Source organism: Aquarana catesbeiana, linkage group LG02, assembly GCF_042186555.1.
Source record: "Aquarana catesbeiana isolate 2022-GZ linkage group LG02, ASM4218655v1, whole genome shotgun sequence".
Lineage (NCBI taxonomy): Eukaryota > Metazoa > Chordata > Amphibia > Anura > Ranidae > Aquarana > Aquarana catesbeiana.
Window position 1 is genome coordinate 49,683,790 of NC_133325.1, and position 27,332 is coordinate 49,711,121.

Here is a 27,332-nt window from a genome sequence, read left to right on the forward strand (position 1 = left end):
GAACACCTGGTTTAATTAAATTACTGCAAACACATGTAACCGCTTGCCGACCAGCGCACGACGACGTACGTCGGCACAATGGCATGGCTGCCCAAATGGGCGTACCTGTACGTCCCCTTCAAATTGCTGGCTAGTGGGAACGTGCATCCCCGCAGACATGATGTCCACCAGCGGCCCACGATCGTGACACGGATCGGCAGAATGGGGAGATGTAAACAAGGCATTTCCCTGTTCTGCCTAGCAACATGATAGGGATCTACTGCTCTCAGTGATCGGGAGCAGTGATCTCTGTCATCTTCTAGTGAGCCCATCCCCCCTACAGTTAGAACGCAGTGAGGGGACACAGTTAACCCCTTGCTCGCCCCCTAGTGCTTAACCCCTTCCCTGCCAGTGTCATTTACACAGTAATCAGTGCATTTTTATAGCACTGAGATCGCTGTATAAATGCCAATGGTCCCAAAATAGTGTCAAAAGTGTCCGATGTGTCCGCCATAATGTCGCAGTCACGATAAAAATCGCAGATCGCCGCCATTATCAATAAAAAAGCCATAAATCTATCCCCTATTTTGTAGATGCTATAACTTTTGTGCAAACCAATCAATACATGCTTATTGCGATTTTCTTTTACCAAAAATATGAATGCATATCGGCCTAAACTGAGGAAGAAATTAGTTTTTTAAAATATTTTTGGGGGATATATATTACAGCAAAAAGTAAAAAATATTGCTTTTATTTAAAAATTGTCGGTCTTTTTTTGTTTATAGCGCAAAAATCTCAGAGGTGATCAAAACCAAAAGAAAGCTCTATTTGTGGGAGAAAAAGGACGTCAATTTTGTTTGGGTGCAACGTCGCACGACCGCGCAATTGTCAGTTAAAGCGACGCAGTGCCGAATTCGCAAAAAGTGCTCTGGTCAGGAAGGGGGTAAAATCTTCCGCGGCTGAAGCGGTTAAAATAGATGAATTCGATCAATGAGTCTTTTTCAACCTATATAATTGTCCACCACATGAGGGCAGCAGAACCCTTTCAGGCAGCACCATCCATGAATTGTATTCACCTAAGAGATCCCCAACACAGTATATAGAGCAGTGTGACACCTGTGCTGTTCATACACTGCCATTCATTATTCCTTCCAAAGGTAAGGACAGGTGGAATGGATCTATTGCATCCTAACTCATTCATTAAAGTAAAACTAAAGGCAGCACTTTTTTTTTTCATTTTTGTCAATCCTGTCTTTTTTTTTTTTATCTGTCTCCCATTGGGAAGATTTCCCTTCACTTCCTGTCCCAAAGCCACAACAGTAAGTAAGAGGAGATCCCTCCAATGTGACGGAATGGTTGTCACCAGAACTAGTGACCCCATTGGAAGATTTCCCATCTCTTCCTGTTCTGGTGACAACCCAAAATATGGGATTCATTTTTTTTTTTGTTTTTTTGTTATGATATTGGTAAACAGGACAACTAAAGAGAATGACCGCAATAAAAACAACTGACAGGTGTTCTAATCAATCGCCACTCTATCCAAAGTTTTAAAATGCCTTTAATTCAAACCCAATCCTTAAAACATCACATTGGATCGCACGTGTTAAAGTATAACTAAAAGCAAAATGCTTTTTATTAGTTTTGGATAGAGTGGAGAGGGATTAGAACGCCTGTCAGATTTTTATTGCTGTCTGTGCCCCCCCGTCAGGGCGATCCCCCCTCTCTATTTGTCATGTATACCGTTATCATTATCAGTGAAAGTAAAAGAAAATCCTAAGTTTTCGGTTGTCCCCAGAAATGTAATAGAGGGGAAATCTTCCAATGGGGACACTAATTCTGGTGACCAGGGGGGGTCCCCAAGGATTCTCTTAATTTGTATGGATTTCCCCTCACTTCCTGTTTGGCTATGGGACAGGAAGTGAAGGGAAATCTCCGCAATGGGACACAGATGGCGAAAAAAAATCTGACAGAGGTTATAACCCTCCCTTACTCTATCCAAAACGGGGAAAAAAAAAGTTTTGCCTATAGTTCTACTTTTCCTTACAGTCTTTTTAACCGCTTTCTGACCGCCTCACGCAGATATACTGCGGAAGAAGGGTACGTACAGGCAGATTAACGTACCTGTACGTTGCCCTTTAAGAGGCGGCTTGCGGGCACGCCCCGGGAGCTCCGCGTCCGCAAGGATACCCGCGATCGTCTCACGGTGAGGAAGAACGGGGAGATGCTGATGTAAACAAGCATTTCCCCGTTCTGCCTAATGACACTGTCACTGATCACAGCTCCCTGTAATCGGGAGCGGTGATCAGTGATGTGTCACACACAGCCCCTCCCCCCCACAGTTAGAATCACTCCCTAGGACACACTTAACCCCTACAGCGCCACCTAGTGGTTAACCCCTTCACTTCCAGTCACATTTACACAGTAATCAATACATTGTTAATCGCACTGATCGCTGTATAAATGTGAATGGTCCCAAAATTGCGCCAAAATTGTCCAACGTGTCCTCCATAATGACGGACGTCATGATAAAAATCGCTGATCGCCGTCATTACTAGTAGAAAAAAAATTATCAATAAAAATGCCATAAAACTTTTTTGTAGACGCTATAACTTTTGCGCAAACCAAACAATAAATTATTGCGTTTTTTTTTTACCAAAAATATGTATAAGAATACGTATCGGCCTAAACTGAGGGAAAAAAATGTTTTTTTATATATTTTTTGGGGGATATTTATTATAGCAAAAAGTAAAAATAGCGTGCGCTATTTTTTTGTTTATAGCGCAAAAAATAAAAACCGCAGAGGTGATCAAATACCACCAAAAGAAAGCTCTATTTGTGGGGAAAAAAAGGACGTCAATTTTGTTTGGGAGCCACGTCGCACGACCGCGCAATTGTCAGTGCCGAATCGCAAAAAGTGTTCTGGTCTTTGGCCAGCCAAATGGTCCGGGGCTTAAGTGGTTAAATTTGTGGCTTTAACCCCTAGGCACTGACCGCAGGCAAAAATGTGGCCTCTCGGCGGTCAGGCCTTGGCGCTGAGGGGCCGCATATTTGCTTGCACTAGCGCCAATAGAGCTGTGCCGAGAGCACGCGCCCCGCGACACAGTGACCGGTGGCTCAGGAAAAGCTCCCGATCACTTATGACCAATCACGGCAGTCACATGGTCACAAGCCCCGCCCCGCATCCCGGAGGCGAGAGCCAGCACCGAAGGGGTCAAATAAATTACAGCATAATCACCTGTCGGGTTTTTATTGCTGATTCACCCTCTCTTTGTTCTGTTTATCATTATCACCAAGGCTGAAAGCAAATCCCAAATTTTGAGTTGTCACCAGAACAGGAATAGAGGGGGTGACAACCAGGGATTCCCTCACTTTGGAGGGATTTCCTCTCACTTCCTGTTGTGGCTATGGGACAGGAAGTGAAGGAAAATCTCCTCAATGGGAGTTAAATGACAAAAAAAAAACCAACAATGGTTGTTAGACATGTGCAGAACAAAAACATGTGTTTTGTTTTGATTTGTTATTTGCATAAATGAATTTAGTTAACTTTGTTGAATTCATTGATTCATTTCAATTCGTTTAATTTATTCAAATTCAAATCAATTTGAATTTGGCAAATTCTGTCGTACTGAACTAAATTCAACCAAATTGGGAAAATTTGAATTGATTCAAATTCCATTTAAATCAAACTCCATTTGAAATCAAATTTATTCTACTCGAAATTTGAAGAATTTTGGAAGATGGTTACTGTATATTCTTTCTATTTAATTCTATTCTATTGTTTTCTATTGTATTCTTTTATTTTCTATTCTTTTCTATTTTATCCTATTCTTTTCTATCCTAACTCAAATTTATTCTATTCGAAATTCAAATTTCGGAAAATTGTTATATTGTTATATTATTTCTATTGTATTGTTTTTTTTTTTTTTTGTTCTATTCTATTCTTTTCTATTCTATTATTTTCTTTTCTATCATTTTCTTTTCTATTCAAATTTTAAAAAATATATATTTTTTTGTATTTTATTCTATTCTTTTCTTTTCTATTCTATTCTTTTCTATTTTATTATATATATATATATATATATATATATATATATATATATATATATATATATATATATATATATGTATTTTATTCTTTTCTATTCTATTATTTTATTTTCTATTCTATTCTTTTCTATTCAAATTCAATTTTTTTTCTATTCTTTTCTTTTTTGTATTTTGTTCTGTTTTACTCTATTATAATCTATTATTTTATTTTCTATTCTATTATTTTCTGTTCTATTATATTCTTTTTTATTCCTTTATTTTCTATTCAATTGCATTCTCTTCGGAGATTCGAATTCGATTCGAAAACAATCCGGATTAGATTCGAAAACTATTCGAATTTTGTTCAAAATGTTGTTTCAATATTTCGGATTCATTTAAATTCTTTACTATTATAATTCGGAAATTTGGAATAACAAAAAAATTGTTATTGTTACAAACCCAACCGCCCATGTCTAATGGTTATAACACTCCTTTACTCTATCCAAAATTAAAAAAAAAGTGTTGCCTTTAGTTCTGCTTTAGACCACTGGGGCCACAGCCACATTAGCACTAAAATGCCGCTCGCGGGGCGTTATTAACCCCAAAGAAGGGGTTAAAAACACCCGTGTTGCGGCGCTTCCGAAGCACTTTTCAGGTGCTTTGGTAGCGCTGCCCATTCATTTTAATGGGCAGGGGCGTTTTGGGAGATGCTGCTCGCAGGACTTTTCCTAACGTCCTGCAAGCGCACCGCCCCAGTGTGAAAAGATGCACTGAAATGAATAGGAGGCGGTTTTCAGGCACTATTTAGAGGCGATTTCTACCGCCCCAGTGTGAAAGGGGGTCTTAATATCTCATAATCCTGCCATGACGGTTATTGTTTAGGCACTTCCCCCTATGGGGGTGGCAACTGTCTCCCTATTGTGCTTCTGGGTTGTCACCCTGTCACATGCACCCTTGGTGGGGACTACACACAGCTGTTGTCACCATTAGGAATGCAGTCCAAACCTGTGACATGATCAGGAACTTTCATTGGATCCTGTGTTACTACCTCACTTGTCCCGGGTCCAAGACTCAGGGTAGCCAGGCAACTAGCATTTGCAGTTGCACCAATGAGAGCCCATGTATTTATCCGACAATCTGACATGGGTGTACTTAGTAGGCATCTGGCACGTCTGTACTGAGAAGAACAAGGACCATGTAAGCCAAGAGATCTGAAAAGGAATTCAGAATTGGCCGTTCCTCCTAACCTGGCGTCTCCTCCGCTGTACTCCATTTGTTCCTCCTATCTGACACATTGCTGTGATTCCCTGCCAGTAATATCATGTAATCTGCTGAAATGGAGGAGTATTATCTGGGTTCACAGATTGGACGAAGCGAGGAGACAATTAAAACCAGTTGTCAGAGAAGGTTATCAAATCATACAGAAATTACAGGACATTAAAAGAACACGTTACTCCAAAATTGCTCTAAAACTGTAAAGCTGTAAACACATGACCCTTGTTAAACGTGCATCATTCATGAACATGATGTCATCAGTCTGCTGCAGGCAGGAGGAAGCATTTCCTCCGTCTCCCCTTCCCCCAGTAATCAGACTGTAACATTGTAACTGTGCAACAAGTTCTAAGGTGAAATTCTGCATATGCAGGGCCTGATCTGTGTCAGACTTTTGTGAACGTAGCCAAAAAACTCCCAGAAACCAAGAATTACACGATTGTGTCATCTCAATTCAGAAATTAAAAAGTTATACAGTGGAACCTCGGTTTGCGAGTAATGCGGTTAACACGCGTTTCGCAAACCGAGCACTGTATTTATAAAACTCATAACTCAGTTTGCGAGTGTTGTCTCGCAAAACGAGCAGGATTCAGGCCAAACGCGTTGTGCAGTACCACTTTTGGCCTGAGGTGGCGCCGGAGCCGAGCAGAGCCGAAAGTCGCGATCGGCGCCGTTCGGAAATGCACGGAAAGGCCCGAGGACAATTTGGCTGGACGTCGGCAAACCTCGGAAAGGCTCGTGAACGGAGTCTTTCCGAGGTTTGCCGTGGTCAGCCGAAGTGTCCCTCAGGCCTTTTCGGCCGTTTCCGAGGCGCACCCCCCGCCTCTGGCCGCATGCGGTATTGCATCCCATTGAAGTCAATGCCGAACAAATTATTTTCGTTTCCATTGACTTTAATGGGAAAACTAGCTTTGCTATGCGAGTACATTGGATTACGAGCATACTCCTGGAACGGATTATGCTCGTAATCCGAGGCTCCACTGTATCTTCTATGTGTAGTGCCCCCTTGTGTACATAATGGCACTTAATGGCATCCCAGTCTTAGTCTGTAGGGTTCAATATTGAGTTGGCCCACCCTTTGCAGCTCTAACAGCTTCAACTCTTCTGGGAAGGCTGTCCACAAGGTTTAGGAGTGTGTCTATGGGAATGTTTGACCATTCTTCTAGAAGCACATTTGTGAGGTCAGGCACTGATGATGGACGAAAAGGCCTGGCTCGCAGTCTCTGTTCTAATTCATCCCAAAGGTGTTCTATCGGGTTAAGGTCAGGACTCTGTGCAGGCCAGTCCAGTTCCTCCAACCAAAACTCGCTCATCCATGTCTTTATGAACCTTGCTTTGTACACTGGTGCGCAGTCATGTTGGAACAGGAAGGGGCCATCCCCAAACTGTTCCCACAAAGTTGGGAGCATGAAATTGTACAAAATGTCTTGGTATGATGACACCATAAGAGTTCCCTTCACTGGAACGAAGGGACCAAGCCCAACCCCTGAAAAACAACCCCACACCATAATCCCCCCTCCACCAAATGATTTGTACCAGTGCACAAAGCAATGTCCATAAAGACATGGACGAGCTGCACAGTGTCCTCACCTCAGCCTGATAGAACCCCTTTGACATGAATTAGAGCGGAGACTGCGAGCCAGGCCTTCTCATCCAACATCAGTGCCTGACCTCACAAATGCGCTTCTGGAAGAATGGTCAAACATTCTCATAGACACACTCCTAAACCTTGTGGATAGCCTTCCCAGAAGAGTTGAAGCTGTTATAACTGCAAAGGGTGGGCCAACTCAATATTGAACCCTACAGACTAAGAATGGGATGTCATTAAAGTTCATGTACGTGTAAAGGCAGGCGTCCCAATACTTTTGGTAATATAGTATAGTTGTGTAGTGAAGATAGAGGCTTTAGGAGCCTGGGTATGAGTCAAACAGTTTACTTTAGGTCAGGCTGGAGGCTCTGCAGGTCAGGCCTCTGGTACCTCCCCCTGGTTCTAGAAACTAGAAAAGTTCCTAGAAGCTAGCAGGTGGAGGCCAGAAGGTGCTGATCTGAATATTTATGGGAATTTGGCCAATCCCCAGGCAGGGGGCTGACAGGGTGGCTGAACCAGCCTAAAAATATTGTGGGGTCTGGCCAGCAGGGGAGACGGGTCGAAGATGGAGTGCTGAACTTAATTTTTAATTGCAAACAGAACTCCACAATTTTTAATTGCAAACAGAACTCCACATATATACAACTCACATTTCAAATACATAAAAACACCTTTTAAAGTGCTGAGGGGTGATAGAGTCAACTGTGGTCCAGTTCTGCAGCCCCGGTTTACACAGCATTCCTCGTGACCTATGCCAGCTATGCAACACTTCCTGGTACCTCTCTTGTCAGCCGATCAAGCTCCTCCTACCGGTTTCGTCATAGTCTCGTGACTTCCTCTGGTAGTATTCCATTGTATTTGCAGATGACAACGGTACTGATTAAACGAAACTGGTATCGTATAAGAAACATTTTTGCGTTTGTCCGATTGAATAATATCAGATGAACTTTCGTGATCAGCTCTCGAAAGCTGTTTACTAAAAATCTGATTGTCGTACGATAGTTTCAAAATCTCAATTTTTATCCCAATTTCAAATCGAGTGTATGGGCCATAAGTGTCACTTTTCCCTGCTACTTCGTTCCTCTATTATCAGCATGAGTCACCTCTGACAAGTTTTCCTGACACCAAGAGAAAAAAGGTGACAGGGGAGGGATCTCCAGCTGATTGACAGCCTCAGCTTTGTTCCTGTGTGCTGTGTGAAGAGGGTGTGTCCCTTCCCTCCAATCAGCTCTCAGAGTTCTCCCTGAGCTCTGCAGTGTGTAACTTCAGCTCTCTGCCCCCTTTTGTTCTGAACTTGCAGAGAATCTTTATATTTCTGAGGACAGTCACTTCACTGGGTATATGTAAGGGTTTACAACCACTTTAAAACTCAGGGAGAGAAAAAACTCTTTCCTACTCCCCTTTCCCTCTCCAATCCCCCAAAGGAAATGAATCTTTATGTATATCTACAATCTGCCTAAAGTTCCCAAAATTGTATTTAAATCTCAGGTAATAAAAAAAGCAGTCTTAGATCTTCTATCTTCCAGTCTGTAGCGTGGAAGGGACCGGTCTGCATTGACCACGCTGTTTTCTGGTGACATTGGCTGTCCACCAAGGGTCCCCAAGCCTTCACACATGAGGTCACAACATGGGGGGGGGGCGCAAGACTGGTCCGCTGTGCAGTGGAGTGCTGTTTTTAGTATACTGTATACAACTGAAGCAACCCATATAGACATTCCAACCAATTCCCCAGTCCTGCAAATCTAAGCATGGTTATCTGGATCCAGCTTAAGAATCTATACACGTGGCTTTGTTAGGTTTGGTATGCACACAGAAAAGATTGTCCTTCATATGGCTCAAATGTGTCGGGTGGAGAATTAAATTGCTGAAATCTGCTGATGGAAGGAAATGTTATATTTCACATGCATGTCTTTCAAAAACATAGGAAGAATAGGGAAATGGAATGATTGGCTTCTAGGAATTCTTGGCTTCATATTTTTCTTCAGCTTTTGAAATTACTTTTCTTCCCAGCTTAAATTACTTTTTCTGCAGAAAAGAAACTTGGACATGAACTTTAGTCAGCAAGATGCTCTTATTCTGAGTTCACAAGACTGTGCCATATGTTATATACCGATTCAGCCCCGGGAAAGATTTGGCTGCTGAATGACCGGGCCATTTTTTGCAAATCAGCACTGCGTCGCTTTAACTGACAATTACGCGGTCATGCGACGTTGTACCCAAACAAAATTGGTGTACTTTTTTTCCCTACAAATAGAGCTTTCTTTTGATGGTATTTGATCACCCCTGCGGTTTTTATTCTTTGCGCTATCAACAAAAAAAGACCGACAATGTTGAAAAAAACACAATATTTTGTACTTTAGGTCGATATGTATTCGTCTACATATGTTTGGTAATAAAAATCGCAATAAGCGTATATTGATTAGTTTGCGCAAAAGTTATATCGTCTACAAAATAGGGGATAGATTTATAGCATTTTTATAATTTTTTTTTTTTTTTACTAGTAATGGCGGCAATCTGTGATTTTTATTATGACTGCGTCAATATGGCGGGCACATCGGACAATTTTGACACATTTTTGGGACCATTGGAATTTATACAGCGATCATTGCTATAAAAATGCACTGATTACTGTAAAAATGTCACTGGCAGGGAAGGGGTTAACACTAGGGGGGACTCAAGGGGTTAACTGTGTTCCGTGCTACGTGTTCTAACTGAAGGGGGGATGGGACTTGCTAGGGGAAGAGATAGATCGGTGTTCATACTTTGTATGAACACACGATCTGTCTCTTCTCCCCTCAGAGAACCGTAGTCTCTGTGTTTACATGTCTCGAGCGATCGCGGGGCACTCGCCTCGGTTCCGGGGGGCAATCGGTGGTGCACGCGCACCACTAGTGGCCACAAAAAGAAGCGACGTAACATGACGGCGATTCGCGCAGCTGAGCCATGTTGCCGCAGTACAACTGCGGCGGCTGGTCAGCAAGCAGTTAAATAACAAAATCAGTGCAGCGTAACAATATATAATGATTCAAACACAATATGAGAGATGGTCCTTCTCCATGTGCAAAGTGCTTGATAAAGACCGTGATAAGAGTGAATGGAGCATGGGGTGGGTTCCGCTGAGGAAGTCCTGCCCATAGAACGTAGCAGCAGGGGCGTTGCTATGTCTACAAAAGATCTGAGGCTAGAGCCCATAGCAGTGAAGTAAAGAAAGCCATACGCTATTATATATATATATATATATATATATATATATATATATATATATATATATATATATATATACAGTATATATACATTATCATTACATCAGGGTCCCCAGAGAGCCCCCACTTACATCAGGGTCCCCAGAGAGCCCCATACTTACATCAGGGTCTCCAAAAAGCCTCCCACTTACACCAGGGTCCCCAGAGAGCCTCCCCTTACATCAGAGTCCCCAGAGAGCCTCCCCCTTGCATCAGGGTCCCCAGAGAGCCCCCCCTTACATCAGGGTCCCCAGAGAGCCTCCCCCTTACATCAGGGTCCCAAGAGAGCCCCTTCCTTACATCAGGGTCCCCAGGTAGATGCCCCTACTTACATCAGGGTCCCCAGAGAGCTCCTTCCTTACATCAGGTTCCCCAGAGAGCCTCCCCCTTACATCAGGGTCCCCAGAGAGCCCCCCCCATTTACATCTGGGTCCCCATAGATCTCCCCACTTAGATCAGGGTCCCCAGAGAGCCCCCCAGTTACATCAGGGTCTTCCAGAGAGCCTTTCCTCTTGCATTAGGGTCCCCAGAGAGCCTCCCCCACTTATATCAGGGTCCCCAGAGAGCCCCCCCCACTTACATAAGGGTCCCCAGAGAGCTCTCCCTTACATCAGGATCCCCAGAAAGCCCCCCCACTTACATCAGGGTCCCCAGAGAGCCCCTCCTTACCTCAGAGTCCCCAGAGAGCTGCTCCTTACATCAGGTTCACCAGAGAGAGGGCGGGCAGTGAGACATGATGTCATCTCTCTGCTGCCCACGGCTGCACAGTGAGATTGGAACAGTGGTGATGCAGGGTGGGTGGTGAGAGATTATGTCATCTCTCTGCTCTCTCGCCCACCCAGCTCTGCCATGCTGCCTGCCTGCTCTCCAGTGCTGCCTGCCGCACTTGCGGCCTGGCTGCAGAGAGGCCACGGCCGTCTCTGAGAGACTCAGGGCTATGGGCCCCAAAAGCCACCCCCTATCGACGCCACTGGCGCTCAATATTTGTTGTTATTTTATATATTGTGCTTTGCATGCTCTGCTATACAGGTGCATCTCAAAAATGTAGGATATCATCAAAAAAGTTCATTTGTTTCAGTAATTTAATTCAAAAAGATAAACTCATATATTATATAGATTCATTACACACAGAGTGATAGATTTCAAGCATTTCTATCTTTTAATTTTGATGATTATGGCTTGCAGCTAGTGAAGAGTCCCCAGTAGTTGCCATTGTACTTACACAGTCCTCTCTCCTTGCTCCCGTGCCTCCAGGAAGGGCTTCCTCTGTGTGTTTTGGCAGGATCCTTCCAGTACCCCAAGCCCCAGCACAAGGTCACCCCCCCCCCAGACTAAGCGGTACCCCAGAGGGTCACCGACAGTCTCCACAGCACTATATCTCTATCTTTCACCCGATTGCCCCTGCAGGCATGGCTCATGCCTATTTATGAGGTGGCCTGCCCCCCTGCCAGCCCTTTAGAGAGGATTGGCTGAGGCATACCTCCTAACTTTTTTGAGAGGGGAACGAGGGACACCTATTAGCAAAAGTATGTAGGCATAGGACACACCCCCTGCCACGCCCCCTTAACCACTTCAGCTCTGAAAGGTTTTAACCACATCCTGACCAGGCCATTTTTTGCGATACGGCACTGCGTCGCTTTAACTGACAACTGCGCGGTCGTGCGACGCTGTACCCAAATAAAATTGATGTCCTTTTTTCCCCCACAAATAGAGCTTTCTTTTGGTGGTATTTGATCACCTCTGAATTTTTTGGGGGGTTTTTTGCGCTATAAACAAAAAAAGACCGACAATTTTGAATAAAAAAACAATATTTTTTACTTTCTGCTATAAAACATTCCCAATAAAAAAAAAATTAAAAATCTAATTTAATCATCAATTTACACCAATATGTGTTCTGCTACATATTTTTGGTAAAAAAAAATCCCAATAAGTGTATAATGATTGGTTTGTGCAAAAGTTATGGCCTTCAAAAACTATGGGATAAATATAGGGACATTTTATTTTTTAAATTGTTTTTTACTAGTAATGACGGTGATCAGCGATTTTTATCGGGACTGCGACAATGCGGCGGACAAATTGGGCACTAAGTGACACTTGGGTCACACCAGTGACACCAATACAGTGATCAGTGCTAAAGAAATGCACTGATCACTGTATAAATGACACTGGCAGGGATTTAGGTCAACATGTATTCTGCTACAGTTCTTTGGTGAAAATAACCCAAGTAATGGGGCGTACACACGGTCGGACTTTTCAGCTACAAAAGTCCGACAGCCTGTCCGACAGACTTTCGACGGACTTTCGACGGACTTGCGGCGGACTTGCGGCGGACTTTCTAACGAACAGACTTGCCTACACACGATCACACAAAAGTCCGTTGAATTCTTACGTGATGACGTACACCGGACTAAAATAAGGAAGTTGATAGCCAGTAGCCAATAGCTGCCCTAGCGTGGGTTTTTGTCCGTCAGACTAGCATACAGACGAGCGGATTTTTCGACCGGACTCGAGTCCGTCGGAAAGATTTGAAGCATGTTTCAAATCTAAAGTCCGTCGGATTTGAGGCTGAAAAAGTCCGTTGAAAGTCCGGAGAAGCCCACACACGATCGGATTACCAGCCAGCTTTAGTCCGTCAGCGTCCGTTGGACTTTTGTAGACGAAAAGTCCGACCGTGTGTACGCGGCATAAGTGTATATGTTTTAGTCTGTAGGAGAATTATAGAGTCCACAAACTATGGTATATACAGTGTGTATATATATATATATATATATATATATATATATATATATATATATATATAAATGCCAGGACAGTACAACTACCCCCAAATGAACCCTTTTTGGAAAGTGGACAGTCCAAGGTATTTAGTAAGAAGCATGGTGAGTTTTTTAAATTGTAATTTTTTTTTACAATTATTTTGAAAATGAAGAAATAAAAAATAAATTAAAAAGTCGCCATTTTGTTTCATACTGTCACCAGTCAAGTACAGCATTATCATATAACTGGTGTGGCAGTGATCAGGGACACTGACTGGTGACAGTATGTAAAAAAAAAAAAATAATAATTTTTTTTCAAATTGTTTTTCTTTTGCATTACTTTGTTTTCTTTTTAAATTATTTTTTTTCCCACCACACTGTGACCAGATTAATACAGTGTCACCATAGTAACACTGTACTACTCTAGGGAAGTGATCAGGATTTTTTTTTTACACATTATGATTGCTTATACCAATGAATTTCATTGGTATAAGCAAACATTTTTACTGAATGAAACTGATTCATTAAGTGTCTTTTGTTGTGATTAGCTGTGATTGGCCAAAGCACATGGCACAGATAGGCTGTGATTGGCCCTGTCTGTACCATGTGGTCACTGTGACCAACCACAGCTACTAACACAATTGTGTACAATATATGGCATGAAAGAAAGCCATCCATTGTTTACAACCGTCATGTGATCTGCTGTGATTGGTCACAGCGATCACATGGTACTGGCAGCAGGCCGTTATAGGGATGAATCATCGGCTGTGTCCGGTGGATCACGTCGTCATATGAGGTCCTTCCAGAACAACAATGGAGAGGTAGGTCTATGAGGTGGGAGTTGCAATAGTCAAGGTGAGAGCTAACAAGGGAGTGAATGAGTAGCTTGGTGGTTTCATTAGTTAAAAAGGGGAAAATTTTACAGATGTTACGGTGAAGGTGAAGTCTACAAGCTTTTGACAGCAATTGGATTTGGGGCTGAAAGGACAGGTCAGAGTCTAGGATTACACCTAGTACCCTGGCGTAAGGGGAGGGATTAATGGTGCGACAGCTCTGTTTTAGAGAGATTTAGTTTAAAGAAGTGGTGCGACGTCCATGCTGATATGTCAGCTAGTAAGTTAGTGATGCGAGAGGAGACTGAAGGAGTGAGGTGAGGAGTACAGAGATAGGTCTGGGTGTCAATGGCGTAGAGATGGTATTGGAAGCCATGGGTGGTTATCAAGTGACCAAATGAGGAGGTGTAGATAGAGAAGAGAAGGGGTCCAAGAACAAAACCTTGGGGTACCCCCACAGAACAAGGAAATGGAGAGAAGGAGACAGAGTTGTAGGAAACACTGAAGGAGCACTGTGATAGGTAGGAGGAGAACCAGAAAAGAGCAGAATCTTGGAGGCCAAGGGATTGGAGTTTATTGAGGAGGAGCAGATGGTCAACTGTATCAAAAGTCAAGTTTTTTCTTCCAGCTCACTTACCTAATCCCGGCATCTTGACATAGCTCAAGGCATGGAATAACTTTATATAATTAGTCTGGTTTAAAAAAAGTCATCCAGTTCAACCAATAGAAAAAAAAAAAATAGAATATATAAATAAATAAATAAATCTTAAAACCTTTATATATGGATTCCTATACCTATAGTTGATTCAGAAGAAGGCAAAAACATATACAGTATATAGTGCAATGTTTTTCATAAAGAGAACATTCTCTACTCCTTTAGTAAATCAAGTCGGCTGTTCTCTGTCTTTAGTTTGGGGGAGATGACTGGATAATAGAACTGCTTTTTCGCCGGTGATTGAGCAGAGTGGAACCCCATTATTGCTTTTGCAGGTGAAAAATAGATTTGATTGGCGGTATGCATGAACTGGTAAAAAAAAAGTGATCCAACGTATTTCACCTTTTCTTCAGTGGAGTGGCAGTGGGACCCCCAACACAGGAAGTCATCCAGCCTCCCCAACATGGCAGGAAGCTCACTCAGGAGTCCTCGTCTGCAAAAACAGCCTATATGCTCATTAAAATAAAGGTATATAAAGCTGTCATCACTGTCCAAGGTGTTTTCCGAATTCTGAGGAAGCAGCAGTGACGCAGGAAGTGGAGACCATTTCCTGCTGGGGTCACATATTCCCTGATACTACAGCTGGCAAATAACAATTATCCTTGTTATGGCCATACGTAACCCAACCTACATTATTCAATATGTATTTTCGGAGCAGCAATTTTAAATGGTGTTTTAAACTGGAGGTCTCCTAATTTTCTAAACAAAGGGCCAGTTTATTGACCTTCAGACTTTAGAGGGGCTGGACTGTGCCTAGTGGGAGTAAACAATGCCCATTATTGGTATTATGGGGTGAAGTAGTTGATGTCAGTGGAAGGAATAGTGCCCGATTGTTGGTGTCAGTGGGAGGAATAGTGCCTCATCATTGGTGTCAGTGGAAGAAATAGTGCCCCATCATTGGTGTCAGTGGGAGCAATAGTGCCCCATCAATGATGTCAGTGGGAGGAATAGTGTCCCATCGTTGGTGTCAGTGGAAGGAATAGTGCCCCATTGTTGGTGTCAGTAGGAGGAATAGCGCCCCATTGTTGGTGTTAGTGGAAGGAATAGTGCCTCAATATTGGTGTCAGTGAAAAGAATAGTGCCCCATCACTGGTGTCAGTGAAAAGAATAGTGCCCCATCATTGGTGTCAGTGGCAGGAATATTGCCTCGAGGCCGGATAAAGGCAAGCAAAGGTGCCGCATCCAGCCCCCGGGCCACAGTTTGAAGACCACTGGTCTAAAAATAAAAATAAAAAAGATCCCACCCCATCTCTTTGTTACATAGTTACATAGTAGGTGAGATTGAAAAAAGAAACAAGTTCATCAAGTCCAACCTATGTGTGTGATTATATGTCAGTATTACATGCGGTCGTTCAGGTGCTTATCTAATAGTTTTTTTAAACTATCAATGCTCCCCGCTGAGACCACCGCCTGTGGAAGGGAATTCCACATCCTTGCCACTCTTATGCCCCGTACACACAGTCGGATTTTCCGACGGAAAATGTGTGATAGGACCTTGTTGTCGGAAAGTCCGACCGTGTGTGGGCTCCATCACACATTTTCCATCGGATTTTACGACACACAAAGTTTGAGAGCAGGATATAAAATTTTCCGACAACAAAATCCGTTGTCGGAAATTCCGATCGTGTGTACACAAATCCGACGGACAAAGTGCCACGCATGCTCAGAATAAATAAAGAGATGAAAGCTATTGGCCACTGCCCCGTTTATAGTCCCGACGTACGTGTTTTACGTCACCGCGTTTAGAACGATCGGATTTTCCGACAACTTTGTGTGACCGTGTGTATGCAAGACAAGTTTGAGCCAACATCCGTCGGAAAAAATCCTAGGATTTTGTTGTCGGAATGTCCGAACAAAGTCCGACCGTGTGTACAGGGCATTACAGTAAAGAACCCTCTACGTCGTTTAAGGTTAAACCTCTTTTCTTCTAACTTTGAGTGGCCACATGTCTTGTTAAACTCCCTTCTGCGAAAAAGTTTTATCCCTCTTGTGGGGTCACCTGTACGGTATTTGTAAATTGAAATCATATCCCCTCTCAAGCGTCTCTTCTCCGGAGAGAATAAGTTCAGTGCTCGCAACCTTTCCTCATAACTAAGATCCTCCAGACCCTTTATTAGCTTTGTTGCCCTTCTTTGTACTCACTCCATTTCCAGTACATTCTTCCTGAGGACTGGTGCCGAGAACTGGACAGCATACTCCAGGTGCAGCCGGACCAGAGTCTTGTAGAGCGGGAGAATTATCATTTTATCTCTGGAGTTGATCCCCTTTTTAATGCCAATATTCTGTTTCTTTTGTTAGCAGCAGCTTTGCATTGCATGTCATTTCTGAGCCTATCATCTACTAGGACCCCCAGGTCCTTTTCCATCCTAGATTCCCCCAGAGGTTCTCCCCCCAGTGTATAGATTGCATTCATATTTTGCCATTATTTTATATTTTTCTACAATAAACCTCATTTGTCATGTAGTTTTTCCATTTAACTAGCCCAAATTTTTTTATTTAAAAAAAATGACCATTTCCTTACACTAATCCACTGTCAGGCTAGGTCCCGGGTGTTCTGTCTTCTGGTCTGTAGCAGTGCCTATGCCCCATGATGCTCCTGGGTGACATGGCTGTCAGAAGAGTCCATTGGTGGTGTCCTCACTGGGTTCTGAAGACCTCCAGAGGTGGCATTATGACATCATGATCTGAAGGGTGGCAACAAGACCATTTGAAGGACCTGGACTGCAGGGGTGGATCATCTATTTTCACTACAGGAAGAGGCATTGCAAGGGGTCACATGATAGCAGACTTTGACAAGTGTAAAAGGTTTTAGATTTTTTTTCTCATGTGTGAATGGGTATAAACAGGAGGGATGGGGGGAGGTTGTTTTCCCTGGAACTGGTCTTTAAATGATCATACATGTCACTTTGCAGGATGGTACTTAAATTGTGGAAGGTGGCAGCTTGGACAACAAAGTGATTTATTGGTTAACGCTGCTAAAGGTCTTTGGTTCCCACTAGGGCACTGCCTCTATCTATAGAGTGTGTTCTCTTTGCTTGTGTGGGTTTGATTACTCCTGATTCCATTCCCAATCTAAAATAAACCAGTACAATCGTTAATAATTCTTGATCCTTATATGTATCTGCTTGCATTGATTTCAAGTTGAAATTCTACCCAATTTCTTAACCATGCACTTTTATTTAAACAACTTGAAATCATGCAAGCAGTTTAGCTCATTAGTTGGTTCTCCATTCAACAGTACTCTAATGCCCCGTACACACGATAGGATTTTCCGACGGAAAATGTTCGATGGGAGCTTTTTGTCGGAAATTCCGACTGTGTGTAGGCTCCATCGGACATTTTCCATCGGAATTTCCGTCACACAAAATTTGAGAGCTGGTTCTCAAATTTTCCAACAACAAAATCCGCTGTCGTAAATTCCGATCGTGTGTACACAATTCCGACGCACAAAGTCCCGCGCATGCTCAGAATCAAGCAGAAGAGCCGCACTGGCTATTGAACTTCATTTTTCACGGCTGGTCGTATGTGTTGTACGCGTTCTTAAAGTTCGGAATTTCTGACAAGATTTGTGTGACCGTGTCTATGCAAGACAAGTTTGAGCCAACATCCATCGGAAATGAATCCATGGATTTTGTTGTCGGAATGTCCGATCGTGTGTACGGGGCATAAGACTGCTCGTTCGCTCTGGGTCTGACTGACCCCAGTGATTTATTGGTCAACTGCCCTGACCCTGGCTACATCCCTGGTAGAAACTACAGGACAATATCTATGACCGTTCGTGTTTTTAACCTTGGCTATCCCCCTACTGTTCACATTACTTTCAAACAGATATTGATAAATTAAAATGAATGTTCGCAGATATATCTTATGTTCTGTCATAAGATTGTTAATGTTATGTTCTCATTATAGAGTGTAGATCCTTGCTTCTACAGTGGATATACCCCTGATGAAGGTTACAAAAGAAATTTCGAAACACGTTGGGTGTTCACTACCTGGAGCATTCTGTTTGATATATTTTTACCGTACTTTCATGATTTATTGTATAATATTGTAGTCGGGAATAGCTATTCATGCTGTGTTTTGTATAATGTATTTTTATATTTTATGTCATAAATAAAGACCCCTTTTTCACATATTTTTACAAAATCCTTTAAAGACATTATTCATTTTAGACCATCACTTATTGCCATTTAAAGTCCCATATATGATGGTTTTATTTCTTTTCAATGACAAGACACTATTTTCCCCACACCATTGATATGGCTACCCTTCCTCCCACTGATACGAATGATGGGGCACCATTTCTCCCACTGATACCAATGATGGGGCACTATTCATCCCACTAATACCAATGATGGGGCACTATTCCTGCCACTGATACCATAGATGGGGTACTATTCCTCCCACTGATACCAATGATGGGGCACTATTCCTCCCACTGATACCAATGATGGGCACTATATCTCCACTGATACCAAGGATGGGGCACTATTCCTCCCACTGATACCACCGATGGGGCACTATATCTCCCACTGACACCAACGATGGGGTTACCCTTCCTCCCACTGATACCATTGATGGGGCACTATTCTTCCCACTGACACCAATGATGGGGAACTGCTGTTCCCAAATAACCTGAATTTATTACTTTTTCAGTTTAGTTCCACTTTAAAATATTGCATCAAAAACTTGTATAGAGTAAAATTACCCTTTAAATTAAATGGCATACTAATATATTAAATAATATACTATAATATGCTATAATATAATATGCTATAATATAATATGCTATGCTATAATATAATATAATATAATATAATATAATATAATATAATATAATATAATATTGGCTCGCAGTGTTGCTCAATTGTCAGCCTCAGCACTTTCTATGATCTTTGGAGACGTAACATAACCACGCTGCTTGTAAAAGAGCAATAGGTTAAATCACAGATTCTGGGAAGTGATGATTAGCCGGGATAAAATTATTAACAAAAGTTATTGGATCACTCTGGGGGGTCCTGAATGAGTTCATTTTTTATCTGAGTTACTCAGCCAAATGTTCAGCAACTTCCTGGAGGAAATTCCTCATCCAGAGCTCTGCAAACAGACCAGCTCATCCGCCATGCAGGAAGCATCTTTCACCGGGTATGTGCTGACTGACCTGACTCTGTTGTAGCCGGATAATCCAGAGATGCTCAGCCTCACTGACTAATGTGTGCCGGCTAAGAACTGTCTTTATTATCAGGGGGTCACCAGTTGGACTTAAAGTGGAACTCCAGCCAAAATAGGAAACAACCCTGTATCTCAGGTCTTCTTTGACCGGTCTTGTTTCCACCCCTCTTGTGATGTCTTCACATTGCTGAAGCCTTCTGGAGCCTAATGTCACGTACACACGAGTGGACTTTTCGACTGGACTGGTCCGACGGACCGAATCCGGCGGACAATCCGGCCGTGTGTGGGCTCCATCGGACCTGCAGCAGACTTTTTCGTGTGAAAATCTGACGGACTTTAGATTTGGAACATGTTTTAAATTTGTCCGACGGACTCGAGTCCGGTTGAAAAATCTGTATGCTAGTCCGACGGACCAAAACCGACGCTAGGGCAGCTATTGGCTACTGGCTATCAACTTCCTTATTTTAGTCCGGTCGTACGTCATCACGTACGAATCCGTTGGACTTTGATGTGATCATGTGTAGGCAAGTCAGTTCGTTCAAAAGTCCGTCGGAAGTCCGTCAAAAGTCCGTCGGAAAGACTGTCGGACCTTTGTTGCCGAAAAGTCCGCCCGTGTGTACAGGGCATAATAGGTACTTGGAGTTGGACAGCCAGTGTATGAAGTATCCATTCCACCCAGGCAATGATGTGACACCCAAAGAAGATAGAAGACCTGGCATATCACATGACCGCAGTTATAGCTCTTTTTCCTAAAAGCGGACCTTCAGTAATTTTTTCATCTTTCCATCTATTAAATCTTCTGGCCTTGTTGTTTTAACTTTGGATAGTAAAACATTTTTTTTTTCTGCCAGTAAATACCTTCTACAGCCAGGGGCGGATCCGGGCGGGGGGGGGGGGGCGCAATGGGGCAATTGCCCTTCCCAAAAATATTAATAACTCCTGTCCCGAGTCTCTCTCACATCAGCAGCGGCGGCGAGAGAGAGAGACCCGGTTCTCTTCATGCCGCGCTGGAGCCTGGAGAAGATCAAGGGAGGACTCGGAGGTGGGTGGAGCCGCGCCGCTGGCCTTGCCTCTCTAATGCTAGCAACCAGTGACGTCAGGTCATCGTCAGTCACATCCCAGCCACTGCTGAGGGGGAGGAGAACGAGGCACCGCATTCAGAGCCTTCTTCCTCCTCCGTGCCTAGTGTGAGAGTGTTGGCTCCACCCACCTGCTCCCTCCATGAACTTCTCCAAGTCTCCAGCACAGCGTGAATGTGAAGACGCTGACAGTCAGGATGAAGAAAACATGAAGGCTGCAATGGCCGTGTGCCATGTGAGTGGTGAAGTAATGGCGATGCTGCCTTCAATCCTATTTATCTGTCTTGGTCCTTGGAAGCCCCTCCCCCCACCAGAGCACCAAAGTATAGGAAAAGTGAGTACAAAAAGTAATGGATTGTGTAAAATCACAGAATACATGTATGCCAATTAATTTTGAAGAAAAAAAAAAATGCTCTTTTAGTATTGACGTTTTCATCTTGTTCAATCTTAACCACTTCAGCCCCGGAAGGATTTACCCCTTTAATGACCAGGCCATTTTTTGCGATATGGCACTGCGTTGTTTTAACTGACAATTGGTCGTGCGATGCTTTACCCAAACAAAATTGACGTCCTTTTTTTCCCCACAAAAAGAGCTTTCTTTTGGTGGTATTTAATCACCTCTGTGTTTTTCATTTTTTTTTGTTATAAACAAAAGAAAACCGACAATTTTGAAAAAAAAAAACAATATTTTGTACTTTTTGCTATAATAAATATCCCAAAGTGTTTTTTAATAAATCAATTTCTTCATCAGTTTAGGCTGATATATATTCTTCTACATATTTTTGGTAAAAAAAATCGCAATAAACGTATATTGATGTATAGTTGGATAGTTTGCGCAAAAGTTATAGCATCTACAAAACTTTTTTATTTTTAGTTATTTTTTACTAGTAATGGCGGCAATCAGCGATTCTTAGCGGGACTGGGACATTGCGGCGGACATTCGGACACCTGACATTTTTGACACTTTTTGGGGACCAGTGACACCAGTGACACTAATACAGTGATCAGTGCTAAAAAATAACTGTTATTGTACTAATGACACTGGCAGGGAAGGGGTTAACATCAGGGACGATCAAAGGGTTAAGACCCCTTTCACACTGAGGTGATTTACAGGCCCTATAGCGCTAAAAATAGCATCTGCAAAGCCCCTGTAAAGAGCCTCTCCTCTCACTCCAATGTGAAAGCCCGAGTGCTTTCACACTGGAGCGGTGCGCTTGCGGGACGTTAAAAAAAGTTCTGCAAGCTGCATCTTTGAGGTGCTTTAGGAGCGGTGTATACACCGCTCCTAAAGCGCCCATTGAAATCAAGTGCCGCTGCAGCGGCGCTTTGCGGGAGCTTTTAAAACTTTTACGGCCGCTAGCGGGGGTTAAAAGCTCCCCGCTAGTGACCTAAAAGTGCTGCTAAAACGACAGTAAACGCCCCTAAAAATAGCGGCACTTAATCGCCGACGCCCCCAACACCCCAGTATGAAAGTGCCCTTAGTGTATCCCTAGGGGGTTCTTGCTACTGTGTGGGGGATGGATTCAGTAGATGAACAGAGTGCTCCATGTTCCTGGTTAGCAGGAACACAAGATCACTCTGTTCATATCTGACAGAATGGCAATCTGCCTCGTTTACATAGGCAGACCACCGTTCTATCTCTGTGGGGAGCGATCGAGGGTGGCCGGCGGACATTGCTGATTTTCTGGCAGTGCCCCTCCGGAGACTAGACTCTGGATCCGCCCCTGTCTACAGCCCACTTCCTGTTTCATGCCTGGTAAAAAGCCTAGGCTTTTGACATCATGCACAGCTCTCTCTCTCACTCTCGTGAGAGTTTGCCAGCAAGGAAGGGGAGATGAGTCAAAAGAGGGCCAGTGAAAGCTGCAGAACTGCAGAGCTGGAGGGAGCAGGAGGAGGGCAGAGATATTAGGAGACTGCAGAGAGCAACGTGTATCTATCCAGAGAGGAGAAATGTGCAGGCAAGCAGAGGTATGAGTGTGTCTGTCTGTCTTAAGTCGACCACGTGTCCCGGATTAGAAGGTATGTCCCGGGTCCCGGGCACCTTCATTCCGGGACAATACAGTGTCCCCGAATGAAACTAACACTAACAGCAGTCCGGAATGCAGTTGACAGGAGCGGACTGAGCCGTGGTAGTGCTGGCTCCAGCTCCGCCCCCGCCTCCACCTGTCTCAACTCCTGGCCACTGGTTGCTAGAGCCACCTGGCGTCTAGCAACCAGTGATGACACAGCTGTGACCCCCTCCCTCCCTGCCCAGAATTCAAAGCGGAGGAGGATTTCACTTCCTCCTCCTCCACGTTAGTGCTTGCGGGGTCTAAAGAGTTGAGCACTGCCCCCTTGTCATGGTTTGACCTGGACTGGAGAGTCCCGCCGCTGGTCCGGTGGCCGCGGGGTGCATGGCAGTGGCATCTTCAAACAGTGAGGGGAAGGCCTCGGCAGCCAGGAAGAGCCCAGGTCCAAGAGGGAGTGAGAGAGAGAGGATGGGACCTTACCGCCACCCAGAGCAGCATCCCTCGGTGCCTCTCAGAGCCTTCACTCCTTCTCCAACCTCCTCTCCTCACTGTGACTGCCATGGACCAGCAAGAACAGGCTGACCAAGGATGAGTGGGAGGTAGGTTAGGGTTGCCACCTGTATGGGAATGACCCAGACAGTCCGGGTTTTGGCACTTGTGCCCAGGTTTTTGTCCTCCTGATACCCGGACACAGTTAGTTCCAACCTGTCAGGCAGAGCCGGTACAAGGGGAGAAGCCGAAGGGTCACCCGCCTGTGTTGAGGAGGGGCGCAGTGGCCGCTTCAGTTCCTCCTGCATCTTAGTGACATGATCAAAACTGTCGGCTGCTGTCAGCCCGCCCACCATTTGCATTGCTTTGGAATTCTTAGCTCACTCCAGTTTGAGTCCCGGCATTTTCTGCATCTTTTGTCCCTACCCACTGGCCTGCCCACCTCCTATCAGACCTGTAGAACATAGTCTATGGAAGTACTACAGGAGGTGGGCGGGGATAAAAGATGCAGAAAACGTCGGGACTGCATCCCCCACAGAGCTAAGAATACTAAAGCAATGCATGTGGTGGGTGGGCTGACAGAAGCAGACAGAAAATGCACACTAAACCCAAGAACACAAGAATTACAGGTACAATGCAACTATGTCCTGCTCTTTTCAGCTGAGCACTGTGGATATGATTGTTAGGAGAGTACTAGTGGAAATATTTTTTTAAAGTGACTTTGTGCTATTAGGTGAATGATGTTTGGAGGCACTGTGCTATATGTATTACCTTTTAGCTGACTATTATGTCAGGTTCACACTAATGCATTTGCTGTGACTCGCATTTGTGTGGGCACAGCAGCCCATTCATTTAAATGTGCTGCTGTACCTGCAGGAAACACAGAAAAAAGGTTCCTGCACCTTTATGAAAACACAGCCGCAGGGAAATCGCATGGTGCTTTTGCACCATGCAATTTCCCACATCTGAAAATGTGCTGCATCTTCAGAGGCGTGGGGGTGCCAATAAGCATAAATGGCAGCCTTGCAAATCTTTAAAAAAACTGGGAACTTTGCCTACAGGTGGTTGTGGGAATAGGTGCCATTTACATGCTGTCCCGGACATGCAACCACCTGCAGTGGTGTGAACCTAGCCTTGGGTCATTTACTCTTGTGGTTGGGGGGCAATAAAACATGCTGCTGAGCCTCATTTTACAGCTCCCTATCACTCCCCCCATTTAAGCTGAAGAGACAGCAACTGGAGGTGTACAGATGGCACTGCTGCAATATTTGGATTTGCAGTTACGGCAAGAATTATACCCCCCCCCCGTCACTTTCAGCACACACTACCATGTGAATGGGGCCACACTGCAACCTCCCCGCAACTGCATGCAATGCACACAGTTGTAGTGCAGCTTGGGGGGGGGGTTAAAACAGGTGGTGAGGAGGCAGTATATTGCCTACATATACCTACTGTGGGCAGAAGAAAGAGGACGCCTGCTGAAAACTCACCTCAGTCTCAGCACAGTGCCACTGGGGAGTGAGGTCAGACTGGTTTCTCCTTGTCATGTGACATATCATATGACTGGAGTGGAAAAATGTAGCTCTAACAAAATATATATAACAATGATAAGTGCAATAAAATAAAAAATTGCATAAAGTCTAACATATGAATAAAAGCTATGTGCACAAATAATAAGTGCAATAAATGTTAAAATATGTGTAAAGTCCAACATGAACAATGGTGTGACTGTGAGTCTCTGGCCCCAAATCCTGGCTGAGAAATGGGAAAAAAGGTGGAAATCCTCAAACAATGATGTGTAAATCCTCTTGGGGTGCAAGGAATGATGTGATACATCCACAATGGTAAATCCGGAAAATGAAACAAATGGGTACTCTTACCAGAGCAGGTGGACCCGGGTGTCAGCGACACCGAATCGTAAAGACTTAAGGATCGAATCCGTGGCTCTCTCAGATGGAGGTAGAGGTCCAGGGTCTTTTACGGGTAGCTCCAAAGGATCTCAGTGACCTTGACCTTATTGACCTTAAGCCCCTGTGGAAGTCCTATTTGGGCGAAACGCGTCGGACCACAGTTACTGCTCCCCACATTGCTTTTTATTCATTGTGATCACTTTTATTTGTCATTGTGGTTTTAATAAACCTACCTTTTTGATCCGCACTATTGGAGCCCCCCTCTTCTTTTTTACACATTGTTTTTTTTAAGAGAGTTGCTGCGGTGGTTCCTTTTGAGATGGCGACTTCCTGGTCGGGTCAAGGTCATTGAGATCCTTCGGAGCTACCCGTAGAAGACCCCAGACCTCTACCTCCATCTTAGAGAGCCACGGATTAGATCCTTAAGCCTTTACGATTCAGTGTCGCTGACATCCGGGTCCACCTGCTCTGGTAAGAGTACCCATTTGTTTCATTTTCTGGATTTACCATTGTGGATGTTTCACATCATTCCTTGCACCCCAAGAGGATTTACACGTCATTGTCTGAGGATTTCCACCTTTTTGTTTTCCCATTTCTCAGCCAGGATTTGGGGCCAGAGACTCACGGTCACACCATTGTTCATGTTGGACTTTACACATATTCTTACATTTATTGCACTTATTATTTGTGCACATAGCCTTCATTCATATGTTGGACTTTATGCAATTTTTTATTTTATTGCACTTATCATTGTTATATATATTTTGTTAGCACTACATTTTTCCACAAAAGAAAGAGGGGGGATTATAGGGACTTTTAGGAAGCCTAAACCTGGTAAAATTATGTATTTCCATCCCTATGGGACTTTAAATGAAACCGTGGCCCGGTAGGGTCACAAGTTTCCATCACTATTTGTCAGACAAGACTTTTTAGGGGGGCGGGAAGGGTGGGACTTTAAATGAAGCACATGAAAGCGAAATAATGGTAATTATGTGGAAGAGAGGAATTTTATTGTTACAATATAAATGTACAGAGATTGTTTATACATGATAACAATATTAAAAGGGTAATATACGTATCTTGAAACATAACCATTGATGTCAAGGTGCAGGTAGAATACAGTACACAATAAAATGATAACAGGATAACAATTGAAGAGCGTGGTGATTCAATGAAAAATTCCAAAGTTCCACAAACATGATGGGATAAAATAATAAATATGAGGTAAAACCTGCAGGGCCTATGGCCTCACTAAGCCTGTAAAGGTGATGATTGTATAGAAACTTGAGCCAGACATAGAATAGGTGAAAACACGGCATCATGTAGCTCTACGCGTTTCGTGGCTGAACGCCACTCGTCAGGAGCATGCACGTGGTAGTCTAAAAAATGAATATAAGGATAATCAACTATCATAATCCCATGGATAGAGATAAGATGACATCACCAGCAGCACGTCAGTGCATACTTACTGGTTAAAGTCTGCAGGGTAATGGAACAATGTGAGACGCCGAGGCATCCGGAAAAACCATGGGATTATGATCGTTGATTATCCTTATATTCATTTTTTAGACTACCACGTGCATGCTCCTGACGAGACGATGTCTGGCTCAAGTTTCTATACAATCATCACCTTTACAGGCTTAGTGAGGCCATAGGCCCTGCAGGTTTTACCTCATATTTATTATTTTATCCCATCATGTTTGTGGAACTTTGGAATTTTTCATTGAATCACCACGCTCTTCAATTGTTATCCTGTTATCATTTTATTGTGTACTGTATTCTACCTGCACCTTGACATCAATGGTTATGTTTCAAGATACGTATATTACCCTTTTAATATTGTTATCATGTATAAACAATCTCTGTACATTTATATTGTAACAATTAAATTCCTCTCTTCCACATAATTACCATTATTTCGCTTTCATGTGCTTCATTTAAAGTCCCACCCTCCCCGCCCCCCTAAAAAGTCTTGTACTACATTTTTCCACACTTCTTATTGAATTTTGTCACATTTAGTGTAGCAGCTGTCTCACTTGGTTCATATTTTTGAGCAGTATTATTCCACCTTCATATCATATGACTGGAGAAGGGAAGAGAGGGAAGCTGCCTTCATTCCCAGCAGGAGCCACACTGAGACCAAGATGTGAACTGTGAGTATATGTGGGGGGGGAGGGGGGGGCGCAGTTTGTCATCTTTGCCCAGTGCGCTGGATGACCTTGTTCCAGCACTGCTGTCAGGTATCTGTCCTGGGGATGGAGC